Source organism: Lepisma saccharinum, chromosome 16 (assembly GCF_977018435.1).
Source record: "Lepisma saccharinum chromosome 16, izLepSacc3.1, whole genome shotgun sequence".
Classification (NCBI taxonomy): domain Eukaryota; kingdom Metazoa; phylum Arthropoda; class Insecta; order Zygentoma; family Lepismatidae; genus Lepisma; species Lepisma saccharinum.
In genome coordinates, this window is record NC_139244.1 from 49,070,967 (window position 1) to 49,086,994 (window position 16,028).

Consider the following 16,028-nt stretch of genomic DNA (forward strand, 5'->3'; position numbering starts at 1 on the left):
GAAAACTTGCTCAATTTTGCAATAAAATATTGGATAAAATTTACAAATTGTGCTATTTTTTCTTCCAATAATAAATTTTGCTGACAGTATAATTACATGCTGTCATAGCTTTAGTTATCTAGTTCAAGTTTTGCTGAATTCTTCAGCAAAAATTAAATATATTTTTTCCCCTTGTTTCTTTTTGGTTTTACTTGAGTCTAGGGTGTGAGAGATTGAAATCATTTGGTTGAAAAATTTTAAAAGACATTCAGGATGGGAAAAGTTCATTATATCTCAACACTGAGAATTTTGACTTCTGCACACTGTTTCTTTCTAAAGTCATTATTTTCAAATATCTGGAAATAAAATGGTGATTTCAAAGAATTTTACTCCACGACATCCTGCAAACTGGGGAATAATCGGGAATAATTTTCTGATGCTAGGATAGGATTTTTTCCTGAATCCATACGTACTTACATTTCAGGATCTGACACACATATTTGCATTTAGTTCTCAGATGTTATTTGTATTTGGCCAAAGTACTAAATTAGGGAATCAAGCAAGAATTTCTTGAGTTAGAACTCCTTTAATTAAGACAGAAATTGGACTCTATTTTCAGTGTTCTTTTTGTCATTCCTCAAAGTTATTTTTCCCAAAATTTGTATTTTCAAGTAACAAACCATACTCAGTATAATGTAGTTTTCAATCATTAGTTATTTTAGATGACAGATTTTCAAAATTAATCAACATTTAAAAGTTTTAAGACTTCAAGAGTTCCTAAATTATCTTTCTTCTCCTATACATATGTGCTTTTCCCTATATAATCATAGAATGTTGCGAAATTGTGATATAAATTACAATTTTAGTTACGTTTTTTGCGAATATAATACATTTTCTTCAATTACGACTAAAAAGTCACACGAGAGAGACCTTATGTATTATTTTGAAACATTCCATGTAGAACAAATTTGTTAAGCATTAATTTTTTCCACTTCCAACCACTTCTTCTTAAGTCAACGTGTTACTACTATTGTGAAAATTTAGTTAAGTTGATTCTTTGCAAGGTATGGTGCCATTTTGAGACATTTAAACAGTGTTTAACCCTTTAAGTGGGTATTCTGGATATATCCCTCATGCCACTAATTACTTGAAGTAGGTGTGATGGATATATCTGCCCTTGACAGATATTATCTGGCATTATCTCCTGTGCGTGAGGAGCCATGGACCTGAGCTAGTTTGTATTTTCTCCATGAGATGTCACTGTTCAGATGCTCCAGAGAATTTAACTTGGCGTAATCACCATGGGATGGAGACTGCTTACATGTTAGTAATCTGCCAGCTGTGGGTATATTACATTTGGAACTGAGTTTCATGCCACTTCAAGAACCACATGAGAATTTTCTTGATATTGATTCAATTTTGTCTAATCGCCACGATGAGGATGAGTGATGATGTAATGAAATTGATGAAGGGACACTCACAAAGAACATCCATGCCCAGGCCGAGATTTGAACCTGTGAACCCTCATCGGAGGAGAATGTATGTACATAATACGTATTCAATATGTTAGCAACATACAAGTGACATCAAGATTTTCCCTGTTATTTACATCAGAATTATCATCATCCATTTCTACCCATGTATTGTACAAGAAAACTGGAAGTGTGCCAGCAACTGAAATCATCAAATTTGCAAATATCCAGTGAATATAAAATTCCCAAATTTATAGAGTGCTGCACATGACACCTGTCACAAAACTTCAAATTATATTGCAATAGCTTTTCTCCTGAAATTAGTGCTTTGAGCGATAACTGGTTTTTTTTTTGCTATCAGTTTATATAATTGTTTGTTTCCAGTTGACTGAAGTTCTATGTTGGAATATTACTTCTATGTTGGAATATTACTTATGGTTTTCATGGTGCAAACTAAAAGTTTTGAGTATGTATCTGATCTTTAGTTTTAATTTTGTACATGACTAGAAGTTCCAGAACTGTGGTAATATCTGGGACATCCTACCACCAAAGTTTTATCAACATTGAGAGTTAGTTCAGACATTGTGGGTCAGAGTGGTAGATTTTTTTTTTGTTTGTTGAAAATGGGCATGGATGGGAAAGAGAGTGAATGCAAAAATTTGTGTTAAACTGAAACTTCGAAGCATCTATAACGACTCCACATTGGATGAAAAAGATCCAAGATCTCAGTCGCGTTTAACTGCACGTATTCTGGACTCGCATCTGAGTCAAGCTAGGAGAAGACTTCTCATGTTACCTTCCACATAGTGTTGGATCAATACTTTACTTTTACTGTGCAACAAATTTTAAGGGGAAATTGGGAAACAAGCTTGAATTCCATTCTTATGGGCATTACGAACAAGTGTTCTCGGGTTACCAGCCAGGTTAAATTGGTCTCCATTTCTACATTCGCTGAAGATGAGAGCAATTTACCGGTATGCCCTCAAGGTTGGAAGCTAACTCCAATTTAACCTGGCTGGTAACCCAAAAACACTTGTTCAAATCACATCGCCAGGAAAGCTACAATTCCTATTTATGGGCATTAGTCATTGATTTCTGTTGCATCATTATGTCATTCAATACACTGCTTTTACAGTGTGAGAATTTATTGCTAAGAACAATAATGGCACTCCAATATCTGAGTTCACCAGCGCCACGTCGGGTATCTTAGCGATGCTCACTGAGCAAGATATTCGCACATTGAGCAGACAGATGATTTACTTGTTTGTGCTCAAATGCTCATTGATCAAAATATCATGATTGTCGATGTAAAGGTGTAGTTGTGCATAAGACGAGAGAATGGTTCTAGTGTAGTAGAAAACAAATATTATAATTATTGTTTCTCAAAACAATAACTGGGTGTTTATGAATGAGAACAAAACCAAAGATTTTTCATGAAATGTTCGAAATTTCCTTATTTTAAACACTTACCAACTTTCCAAAACAACACTTTCATTTTAGAACAATCGCAAACAGTGGAAAACCGTGTTATGTTCTGTTACATTTACTTCCTCTGCAATTACACTATATCATACTGGCAATCACAACACTCAAAATGCGAAAACAATATATTCTGTGATTTAATCCTATGACGAGCAAGGTTCAAGTTTGCTCAGCGATCAAGCGATCACCTCATGCCAAACAGTGCATATTTGGCCGTCGAAGTAGCTGAGCAATCTTGTTGCTTGCTGAGCATTCAGGTACTTTACATGCTCTTTACTTTTTGTTTGCCTGGCTGAAGAAAATACTTAGCGGTGACATGGTGATATTTCACAATCCGAAGGATATAATGAACAAGCTGTTGAGCATACAGAGAGAAGTTTCTCTTATGACTTTCAAAACCTCCATAGTGTGTTGACAGTAGGGCTGTGTGATTTCAATAATATTGACAGTATTGACACTATTGATATAGCTCAATATATTCATTAAATTAGCACATACAGGAGATGTACTACATAGAATTTTCAGCAAAAAATGCAGGCTCGACCGTCATTCCATGGTATGCCCTGCCATCGCTACCAGATACCCGGGTTTGAGTCCTGATCAAGCCTGCATTTTTTGCTTAAAAATCTACTCAATATATTTCTCTTGACGTTTGAAATGCAGTTTTTAACCAAGAATAACACAATGCTTGTTGAATGTGAAAATGGATGTCCCAAAACATTGATATGCAGTGGTTCACTTTCCAGCCTGTAGTGCACAACCAGTTCCCACAGCAAGGAACTAAAATTCACCTAGAATGAATTGTAATGTTGGATTCATCACGTACAAGTCAGAACAAGATTATTATGAGGGAGATAGTCGATATCTATCATATTATTACCATCAATGTCGATAATATTGGTATTGTCAGTGTTGATAATATAGATATTGATTGTATTATTGCTATTGATATATCAGGGTTGATATTTTTACAATATTGGTGCTCCGAAATTTTAAAAATGTCTATTAGGTATCAGTATTCCGAAATATTGCACAGTCAGAGTTAACAGTAATGGTGGCTACTTTTGAGGGAATGGAAACCATGGGGTTATAAGGTCAATATTTTAACTTTCCGACCATAGGTTGCATGTTTTGTGGCATACATACAACTTTAAAATATATTCATTATAAAATCTATGAGAAACATTTGATACATTTTTCTCCACCTGGTTGTCTAGAACACCCATGTCTGGTTGGGCCTTGAAAGTTGATCACTGAACAACCTTGGCCACCAATTAGGCCAGTCAATAAGGGGGTCCAATAAGGAAAAAAATTAGGGGAAAGCTGGAACAAATTTTATTACCTTCCTAAAAGGGTTCTTAACAACATATTAATTTTGCAACCCTGTACCACCCCCGATTTTGCCGCCATCTTTGAAAAATGGCGCCCAAAATTAGTTTTTGCAAATATCTCACTTGTAAAGCATTTTACGGAAAAGAAGGTTATGATAAAAAAAATAATCTACCTAAAATTCTCTACAAAACAGGTTCTCTGCATTTTTCTTCTAGGATGCTCTGTTTGGGTGCTAGATGAGCAAGAAAGTTTACATTATTTTCCCGTCCCATTTTGCAAGGGTGGAACTCACGGAAACGCCTCGTACGTGATGTTTTGCAGTACTTTATAGGAAATAGTTTGTCACCTGTGTGCGGGAGATAATGTTTGTTCTGAAAGTCAAGGTATCTCTAAAGGAACATGTTGACTTTGTCCAATAGGGTTATTAAAAATAAAATGCCAATATAATCAAGGAGACCCGGGTTCGGTACCAGGTGAAAGCACATTACACAGTGGTTTGGAGACTATTTTAAACTGTAGGTCCAGTCTCGATAAGCCTATTTGTGCATAAAGTAGACTTAAAACAACAATTCAAACCACAATAACACAATCAGAAAAGTTTTGGTCTCTGATCTCGTCAGATATGACGACTGAGCCGTGTTGCGCTCCATGAAGAGTTGTGGGGGATGGCATGACTAATCAAGGAATAAGCAAAGGCTTTCACAGGGTTGCTACGCGACTGGAAAACCTGGAAAACAGGGAAAAGTCAGAGAATTTGGTTGGTCAGAGAAAAGTCAGGGAATTTTGCATATTTTCTGGAATTTACGTGCATTTTGGAGTTGCAGGAGAACCAGTTACAAAATGAATGAACTGTTCATTTCCACTTCCGAATTCGGTTCTTGCGATTCCAGTTCCCCATTCATTTCAGAAACTTGTTCCTCTCATCATTTGACTTCTAGTCTGTTACGTACAAAATTATGGTTCCTTTACATTTCGATTCTATATTTATTCACTCTCGGATCTAGGTTCTTGGATCCGTTCATTTTGCGACTCGTTCTTGTGAACCTGTTCAAGACCAGAATTTGGAGAGGCCTGAGACTTTTCCTTAGAGAACAAGCTACTCAAGACGAAACCTACGCACCAGCCATCCTCAGAATTTCTTGCGGAGAAAATGTTGCTTTAGCTTTGTGTGTGGTGATTAAATTTCCTTTCTGCAAGAATACACCCGTTCGGAACCCGTTCTCTTTTGATACGTGAAGCGGAGCAGGTTGGTGTTCGTACAGTTCATTGTTTTTGGATCTGCAATAACTGTATACTCCTTGAACAAAAGACAGTGTAATACTTTCTGCCTTGAAGAGCAGAATTTCACGTAAACTGGCTGTGGTTGACGTCTCACTGGACGGGTGCGGATGCCTAGTAAAAACAAAGGGACTCACTACTTCGTCCCCCCTGTGAATTTGAGTCCTTTGTTTGCGACCCGTTCAGAAGCAACTTGATCAACTAGTTCATTTGCTCGTTGTCGTAGTTTTTACATTGCAGAGATGTGTTACACCTGAGAAATTAGTGATTTTATGCAGTATCAGTGACGTCATTATTCGAATATGCATGTGTTTATACCTCTTTATCCATTCCAGATAGTACAATACGCAGATGATTTCTGTTTTTACTGTACTACAGATGATGCAACCCAAGGCGTAATCAAAATGCAGAGATTAATTAGCACCATTAGAGAATGGTTTCATAATGCAGGATTAACCCTTAGTGATAATAAATCCAAAATCATTTGTTTTAATAACAAACGCACAGACAGTTATCCCAATAATATTTTACAAATTTCTGACATCCCAGTGACAGATCTCACAAATATTTAGGTGTACATTTTGATAGATGTTCTACGTGGAATGCACACATTTTATATTTATTAAACAAAGGTCAAAAGTTTTTCACATAATTCGTAGCATGACAACAACAAAATGGGGAGGCCACCAAAAAATTTTACTTCTCTTTTATAAAAATTGCTTTCGCTTATTTTTCAACTATGCAGCTTTCAGCTACGTGGGAGCAAAATCCAGTCTACTCAACAAAATAGATAGGGCTATATTACAAAGAAAAGCATTGAGATTTTGTCTAGGTCTTATGCAATCAAGCCCCAATGTAATTGTTTATATGGAGAGTAAAGAAACTTCTTTGAGTCACAGGTGCTAATACTTTCACTCTCTTACATCCTTTGATATATCAACTAGATATTCCATTATATACTCAATGTTCAATCCACTTCAGAGATCTAGGTTTACATACAATGTACAGAGAAAAATGGCCAATGCACGTAATGATTTACACCGATGGTTCTAAGAATAACAATGGTGTCGGATGTGCCTATTACATCCCAGAGAAAAACATTTATCAACAATTTAGATTAATTATAGATTCATCTATTTTTACTGCGGAAAGTTACACCCTATACAAAGCCTTACAATGTGGAATAGCGGAAGATTTAAAAAAAATTCTTCTCCTTACAGATTCTCTGAGTGTTCTTCAAGCATTATCTACATCCTATCCCAAATTATGTCATCAATCATATTTTATTATTTTAATTATCAACAAATTCAATTTGCTTGCAAAAGAAACATTAACATACAATTCAGTTATGTTAAAGCACATAATATTAACGTAGGAAATGATCGAGTAGACAGATATGCTAAACAGGCCAGATATTTACAACTCATAAGTTTCAATAGGTTAATGTATACTGATTTATTACCACGAGTGAAAATAAAAATTATGGAACAATGGAACGAATGGTGCAAAGATCAATTTAAGGTTGTGGGCAACACATATAGATGGATTGCAGAATTTAAATCTAAGGTCCCTTGGTTCAATTCATACACACTCCCACGGCAAGTCATAGTTTTTATTAATAGATTAAGAACAGGACATGTACGTTCACCAGCACATTTAGCCCAAAAAAAAAAAAAAAAAAAAAAAAAAAAAAAAAAAAAAAAAAAAAAAAACTCAAGGAAATTGTAAATGTGGCAATAATAATCCCGATGCTCAACATTTAATTCTAGAATGTCCAATTTTTTCAGATCAACAAATCATACTCTACAAAGGTTTACAACGATTAAAAATTCCATTTCCAATATCACTCTCATCCATTTTAACAGATTTATCCCCTTCATTAATATGGTTGCTATATGCATATTCTCGGAAATGTAAACTCGAAATATAAAGTGATTTTTATATATACATATATATATTTTAAAAAAATAAGAAGAAGAAACAGCAAAAGGACAACAAAGTGAATTATTTATAATTGTTTTATATTTGTGATTATGATTAATTTATGAAACTAACTATAAACTTGAGAAGAAAACATTAAAACAAATACAAAACAATAACGATGTCCAAAGTCGACAAGATAATGCTGACAGGGACAAAAAAAGAAGAAGAATAATAATGCACGTGTTTTGTGCATGTAGAACGAATTTATTTTTTAAAAACTGGTGCGAAATAGAGGAATTAAACGTATGTTGGTCACACATCGTTGTTAGATTAGAAATGTTGGTTTGATGCCGATAGTAATTTTACGTATTTTTTGCATGTAGAATGAAATTATGCTGAAAAGTGGTGAAAATGGGCCCAAGTTCCTTTTGTTTTATTACGATTTCATCATACTACAAATGCAACTTTTACATGGTTCGATTTCGATTTAGTATGTCTATTAACGCATACTGCAGAGTTTTAGCGATTACTTAAGATTTTGTCAATATATGCTTTTGTGGTTAGGTTAGGAAGGTCAGGTTTGGTTGTCTTAGAATTAAAATAAAGACCCTGAATGCACTCTACTAAGGTTCCAATTGATTTCTACATTCATTCCCACTAGTTTACGATACTTACTGTCGCTTGTCAACCAGAGAATACCTTATCCATGGGAAGCGTGTAAGGTCATTTTGTTGTTTTCTTTTCAACATAAATAACTTTCTTCGAATCCAAACAGTGCTCATTATTTTAAGGAAGGTTCAAATTTTGTGTCACAATGGTATGATAATTAGTCTTCCTGCTAGGAAAATTTGAAAAAATCATAAGACATTTGGAACTGTTACCTTTTAATAGACAGATTTCGATGTTTTTCGTAATATAAAATTGATTCCAGCATGTGGAAAACTCAAATAATGGAGATATTTGATTCCAAAGTATGGCCCGTGTATATATTTTTTTTAGGTGTATGGTGGTTCACCAGCTCCATTCATGTTCTGAATTTCCGAAATATGTACTATTTTCAATGAATTAAAAAATATAATCATTAAACTTATTGCATATTTTCTAAAGGTACATGACCTAATTTTCCGTTGTTTCTCATTTGTATTGATATAATTGAGGTTGTGTTGTATGCAGGTTACATTGTACAGCTTTGATATATGCCACATTTTTTTATTAATTTTTTTACACCACTTTAATTGTAATGACTTAGTGAAAATGCGGAAGTACAATAATTTTTATTTTTTCATTGAATAGCATCGTATTAATCACTTGGTAAATTTTCAGCTAATAAAAAAAGGTAAAAAAGAAGGTAAAGTGCTCCCCTGTGCTTAGCACCACACCATGAAGGCGTATAGGGGGTGTGGGGATAACGCCCCATACTTTTTGATCCTGTCGTGAGTAGGGGTGATGTGATCAGCATCACGCCCCTGACCACCTTTACCCTCCAGGGTTTCCCCCAGGTACCCATGTCATTCGACACTGCGTAGGTGCCGGGGACGCTTCCAACGTTAGAAAAGTTCCCGGATTTGAACCTGGTGGGGATCGAACCTGGGACCTTTAGCATGGTAGTCAGACGCTAATAACTTTTCAACTAATAACTGTGTATATTCATAGTCATAATAATTAACGTGCCTGCATATTTTATTGAAAAACATGAGGTTCAAAAGCAAAAATCATGACAACAAACATGTCTGGAAAAATTTCATTTCTGGTCTGGAAAACCTGGAAAAGTCAGGGAATTTCATAATCAAAAAATCGTAGCTACCCTGTTTCAGTTCTTGTACCAGTTATTCTCATCTCACCCACCATACCCTGATTTTGATGCTATACAGTCAACAATTACAGAGAACAAGAAAACCAGTCCTTCCACTTCTCATGATGTTGGAATGTTTTCAATGTTGAGTATTTGGCAAATGTCAAGTTTGAATGAAATAAGAGAGATAATCACTGAATCAGTCACTTGTGAAGTGAAAATCAGAGATGCATTGTATCCAGAGTTTTTATTTAAAATAATATTTTACTAAAAAATCACAAGACCTATTCAAAGCACAAACTTGTTCTGTACCCGTTGTAGCTGATCAGTTAAGGATGTGGAAAACCAAAAAGTCTTCTCTTTATGATCCTGCTTGTACCACTCTCTGAAAGTATCAACAGACAAAAAAGCAGCACCGCCACAGCTTCTTCACACTATAATCTGTAAGCACCTTCAAGGCTCAACAAGGTATGGTGTAGTTGTAGGACAATTGGGCTAAAGTGTTCAGTGATATGTAAGCATTGCAAAGATTAACTTGTTCAAAACCTGACACTGTTCTATACTCTATCCAGGGAATCTCTAGAGCAAGGCCGCGCAATGGACATTTCCACTTTGACACGAATCCATTCATTTTATAGATAATGACACACACATGAGATGTGCAAAATATCTCGGCGATATTTGTCTTGGTTCTCGAGAAACACGATTTCAAACAACGCTGAAATTCACCTCCTATGTCACGGATTTGAAAGCGTCCTCTCCACAGACACGAGGTCCTCTGACGTCATCACTTAGAAATGCGTGCAGGCAGGGCTTCTGCTCGTCCCATCAACTTAGCATGAGCCGCAGAAGCGACAGCAAAGTCACTTGTTACTGTGTAAAACAAGTATCTTGTAACTTCCAGTGCAAACATTCCAGTGCAAACATCTGTACTCCATTTCTTGGAGAAGAATTAGCAGTATTTACTATAATTCAGCCACTCGGTAGAGGGATTTCCCATTAGGGTGACAAAGCAAAACTTGTAGCAGTCAATGGCTGAACACATGAACAGCCTTGTTCATTGCGAATACATAGGTTGATTCTGACTGACAAGAACTTAATGTTATAGGAATGCCTTTTCTGGAATTACAATTATTTTCGTCATAATATTTTCTTTGCAAATTTTAAGATAATACATTTAGAACACTCTGGTTTACACGTCAATTTCTGCAATATAAGAGGTGATGAGGTATAAAAAGGTACGGAAAGTTTTTAAATTTCCTGCAGTAAATGACAGTTTTCTTCAGTTATTATATATTGCAAATTTTTGTATTTAGCCTACTTTTACGTCGCTTTTCCGTCACTTTGTTTAACCCCAACGATGAGAACGCATGGTTAATTTAGTATGTATCTTCTCTAACCACATTTTTTCCAACTTTTGGCTAATCGCTACAATGAAGATGAATTACTACAAGCAGTATTCGAAGTCGGAGTGCAGGAGGACACCCCCTCCCCCCCCACACACACACTACCACCACCACCACCAACAACAAGCACAATCTAAGTATCACCCAACCTGCCACGATACGAGACGAACCTTTTCTTCTGTTCCATCTCATTTCGAAAACATTCACTTGTCCCATCTCCTTTTGTGAGACGAGACCATCTCGTGAGCAACACTAACATTAACAATAGAAGCATCCCGCTAGCTGTCCCCAAAGTCTTGAGCAAACATCCTCTCATGTAACAATTTCCAGTTCAATGAAATGCCACTCACAAGGAAACAGTCATGCCCAGGTCGAGAGTAAAACCTGGAACATGCGACTTCCTCAGATAAATCATGAATTTTGCGTATAATAATTACAGCGCCAGTTCATTCCTGGTAATTCTGAATCTGCAGTTTGGTTTGCATATATAAGCAGAATAATATTCAGTTTTCGAGGGCTCGTACCGTCAAAACGAGGAGGAAAAAAAATAATAAGAAAGGGGTTTTTTTTTTTTTTAATTTTTTTTATTATGAGCCTTTGCATAGGTTGTTAATTTTATATTTTTCGAGACTTGAGATGAGAACGAGAATTACCCTCCCAAACCGCGACTGATGTTTATAAATAGAGACGAGACTGTCAATGAGACATTTACAAATAAACACGAGACAGACATATACAACTCTCAACGAGAACGAGACCAAGGCTGCCATATATGATCTCGATAGGATCCTTAGTGGTGAATTTGTGAACCAAACAATTAATGTGTTGGGAGTAACGAGATGAGGCACCTTTTTTCCGCAGTACAAAATTCAAAATATATCGTACCATTTCAGTATGGGATATTGTTATACACATGGGCATATATATAGTTCATGTGGAGGGGGGGGGATGAATCAACTTTTGGTATGATTAGGGTTACTTTATTTCGTAAGTGAAAATCCAGGACACTGCTGGCCGAAAGCTTGTTGGGGAGCAGGGAGTGCTGGACCCGACAAAGTTGTGTGTATGTAGTCATGAAGGCACACTAGTATTGATACTTTACTGTTGATCTTGTGTCATTGCATTTTTGAAAACCAAATATCTTGAAGATGACTCGAGGGGGGAAAAATAACTGATTTGACAGTCTCAATGCAGTTTCGTATTGCAGAAATTCCAAAACTATCAGGAAATTGCAAACATTTGGTCTTAAGTCCCATCTGGTGTGTGGAATTACGTAATTTCCTTCCCATCCGTATCCCGTCCTACGTGTCTAATTTAAGAGAATAAAATAAGTCCAACGAAATTTTTATGAACAAGCAGATAAAACAAGTAACTCTGGTAATTTTACTGAACCAAAGGGTGGTGGACCCATTGAACCACTCCCCCTTAAATACGCCCTTGGTTATACACATTATTTCCTTGTAATAATTATACATAAACTAAGTATTAATGTGTACTGTGGAACTGATGTAATCTTGTCAGTGTATTTTCTCTTAATTGCCCAAAAATATTTGATCATAACTTGCGCAACAGAAATGAAACACAAACTGAAATTGCTTTATGGAAAATGAAGTAAAATAGCCTTTATAAATAAAGTAAAGAATGTGAAAATTCTTATTTTGCACTACATAGGATACGGTAAATTTCAATAAATATAAGTTTAAAATATATATATATTTGAAAGTTTGGTCAACAACTAATTTTACAAGCAATATTTTTCGCATGACCTGAGAACATGCATGCAACAGAACCCTTTTAATTTATTTTGCACGTGAGCGGCAGCGATATTTCATGGAAGAATGATCATTACAAAGTGTAGCTTTCCTTTCCACTATTGCTCCTTCTTCCATTATTTAAATCTGTACAGATTTGTAAAACTGCTGCACATGCTTGGTCACCGTGGGCTACCCGCATTAAACTGGATGCTCGAAGCAGACGACAAACGAGATCTCTCTGTCGTGACGTATTAACACGATGGGGCGTCTTTTCAGTGCAACGCTAGCCTCGCAACTTTGGAAGTCTCGTTTTTGCCTTAAACTGGACGCAGAGAAACACGAGAACTAGCAGGGGTCATTTTTCCAGGGTGTAGTTTTTAAAATTGTTGTAAAAAAAATTGTAGAATTTTCCATTCTGTATTCATTAGTCGAGTATTCTCAAGTTACTACCTGCCCAAGAGAAATGTATTCGTTCGCGCTCTCCTGTGATTTTCGGGACAGAATGTATAGAAGAGGAAGGGAGCTTTTAGACGGAAGCTAATCTTAAGAAATAAATTCAACTTTTTCATTTGAAACTACACAACAAGCTGCATGTGTCGCTCCAACTGGACCATGTTCTCAATAGCATGCATCTAAGCACTTGGTTATTCGCGCATACACGGTGATTGTTTTCCTTTAGAATAAAGGAGGCCATGTCATCACTTCGGTTTGAAATCCTTGTGTAGATTGTAGCATGTAGTTTTGCTTCAATCTGAAAGCTCAGGTCAACTATGATGAACTTGTTCATATGTACTTACAATAATTCTTGCTGGTAGAAGACACGGGAGTTTGGTTTCTAACAGTTACAAAAATGTTAATTTGTTTTATATTAAATACTGCATAATTGTTGTTTAATTAACATACATATTTTACCACTTGAAAACACATTTTCAAGAAAAGTTGTTAGAACACTTAGAATAAAAAAAGTAAAAATAAGAAGAAAAGTTAAGTGCTCCCTTGTGCTTTGAACCATGCCATAAAGGCGTATAGGGGGTGTGGAGTTAGGACATCTCCACACTTTATTGAGCATGGGCTAAGTTGAGGATCATGTGATCAGCACCATGCCCCTGGCCAGAGTTTCCTCTAGGTACCCACTTTATACGATGCTGGATGTGCGCCGGAACCGCTTGAACAGGTGGAAAAAAATCTCAGTTCTCCCCCGCCAGGAACGAAATCGGGTCTCCCGCATGATAGTCAGATGTCCATTTTTTTATTTTTTATTATTTTTAATATCCCTACACGGTATTATTCCCCACCATTCACCATTTTCTCAACTTTCACACACACAACTTTTTACTAATATTCTCGGTTTTTCTCATTACGAACATACACAAACATCTAGCCAGGATTCAAACCTGTGATCCCTGGCATTGCAGCACGCTGTGCTAACCACTCCGCCACGGATGTCAACAGGACTGAGCTACCGCAGCTCATGCATTTAGAATAGGTATTTTACTTTTAATAAGCAATAAGCCCTCAAGTTACCTTAAAAAAAGTTCCCTCGTCTTTCACACTTGCAAAATGGAGCGGAAAAGAAGAAGTGAAATTCTTCACTCCTCTAACATCCTAATGGTGCTTCCTACAAGAAAAATGTACAGAACCTTTTTTGTAGAGAATTTTATGTACATTATTTTTCGTCATAGCCTTAGTTTCCGTAAAATGCTTTCCGAGTGAGATAATTGCAAAAAACTGATTTTGGGCGCCATTGTACAAAGATGGCGGCCAAATCCGGTGTGGTACAGGGGTGCAAAATTAATGTGTTATTATGAACCCTTTTAGGAAGATAATAAAATTTGTTGCAGCTTTCCCTGATTTGTCCGTATTGAACCCCAAAATCATCCCTTCTTGACTGGCCTAAATGCCCATTTGCACCAACATTGTACAAACTCAGGAGTTTGATAAGTCCTCTGGTTAGGGCAACTCTAAGGCCAGGATCATTTTCCATTGCACCAATCTGAAAGGCACAGCAGATCGCATTAGTCGAGAAGCACCCATTTTACTCTAGGATAGTAGCTAGCCTACTCATACCGGTGGAAGCACATGATTGAAGCATTGATTCAGTATTACAGGTTGTCACCTGTAGCCATGGTTTGGTGTGTAGGGGTGTGTGTGTTGGGGGACAAAGTTACTCCTGTCTCACTGCACTACATGTTGTTGTAGTTCTTTCTACTCACTTGCATATGTTTGTCATTCTTGACTTTTTCTGCTTGTTTCAATTGTGAGTTTTATAGCTGTTTGTGGCTTCAGTTTTTTGGCCAGGGGGGACATGGCATCAAACACCAGGGGAATGCTATATTCTAAAGTAGAAAGAACTTGAAGCCAATCTATTATTACTGTTATTTGGCCTTCCATTTGTTACGACTTCTACTACAAATACATCTAATATAACATTCTCAACATGAAGACCTTGAGAAAATGGGCTGCATATTTTTTCCTTCATTGTCAACATCGATCCAAAGAATTATGTCTAAAATGCTTTAGATCATGACATGTTTTTTCATAATTTCAGTTCATAATTGTATTGAAAGGATACATGGTATTATAGGAGAAATTTGCAAAAGACCCTGGTTAAATTGTTTGTTTTCACATCATAAATGATCTTGCTCTTTTTAAGTGGAGTTGGTTTGTTGATTTCGTTTATTTTACTTTTCTGCCACTTTTGGCTAATCGCGAAGATGAGTGATGTGATTAAATTGATGAAGGAACACTCAACAAACAACACCCATGTCCAGGTCAGGATTCAAACCCGGGACCCCTAGTATCGTAGTCTGCTGTGCTAACCACTCTGTCACAAAGGTCGACTTAAGTTGAGCTAGGATAGTGCTGTTGAGCATGATGTCAACATAAGAAATTATAGCATGTCTACAGTTACCAAACAAGCACATTTTTGTATTTGTCGCCACTGAATGATTTGATAGTTTTGGGGGGGTGACCTAAGCTAATAGCTTTTCACAGTGTACCTAGCTATCGCTAAGAATGACCTTTTTTTTTACCCTTCAGCAGACAAAGCAAAACTGTTTATCTTGTATACACATAATTTTTTTTCCTGTAAGAAGAGAAAAGTTTTAGGAGAAATTATATAATTTTATTACCTGTATAAGAGCTTCTTTACATGAGATTGATTTCCCAGTTCAATTTTTCAGTTCATATGCAAATGAAATCCGCAAGGTATTTAAAATGTTACAAGTGGTTGATTTATTAATTATGTACACGAAGTAACAAGTATCAATTTGTGAAAGTAATGTGTGTGTTAACTATGATTCATTGTAACTGGCCTTGTTTCATGCCCTTATTCTTTTAATGTAGAATTTCTGTAGCAAGTCACAAAAATTCTTTGGTGGTGGATGATTAGCAGATCCTCTCTGGATATTGACCAGCTGAGTTCTTCACTTCTATCCTGAAGATGATAGTGACCTTAGCTCTCGAAAGCTTTGAAATTCAATTTCCCAAACTTACCTGGTCGTTACCCGAGGGAATCTCTTAAATTTCTGTGAATTATTATTATTATTTATTTATCTCTTTCACCTGCACAATTTTGGAACATCCGTACTATGCTCTAGTGATCTTTAAC

General features: G+C 36.2%; 1 protein-coding gene across 6 annotated transcripts in view; it reads left to right on the forward strand.

Moving 5' to 3' along the window:
* Positions 1–16,028, forward strand: part of LOC146000476 (uncharacterized) — a 234,248-nt gene that overhangs the window by 129,782 nt on the left and 88,438 nt on the right. The window lies entirely within an intron of this gene.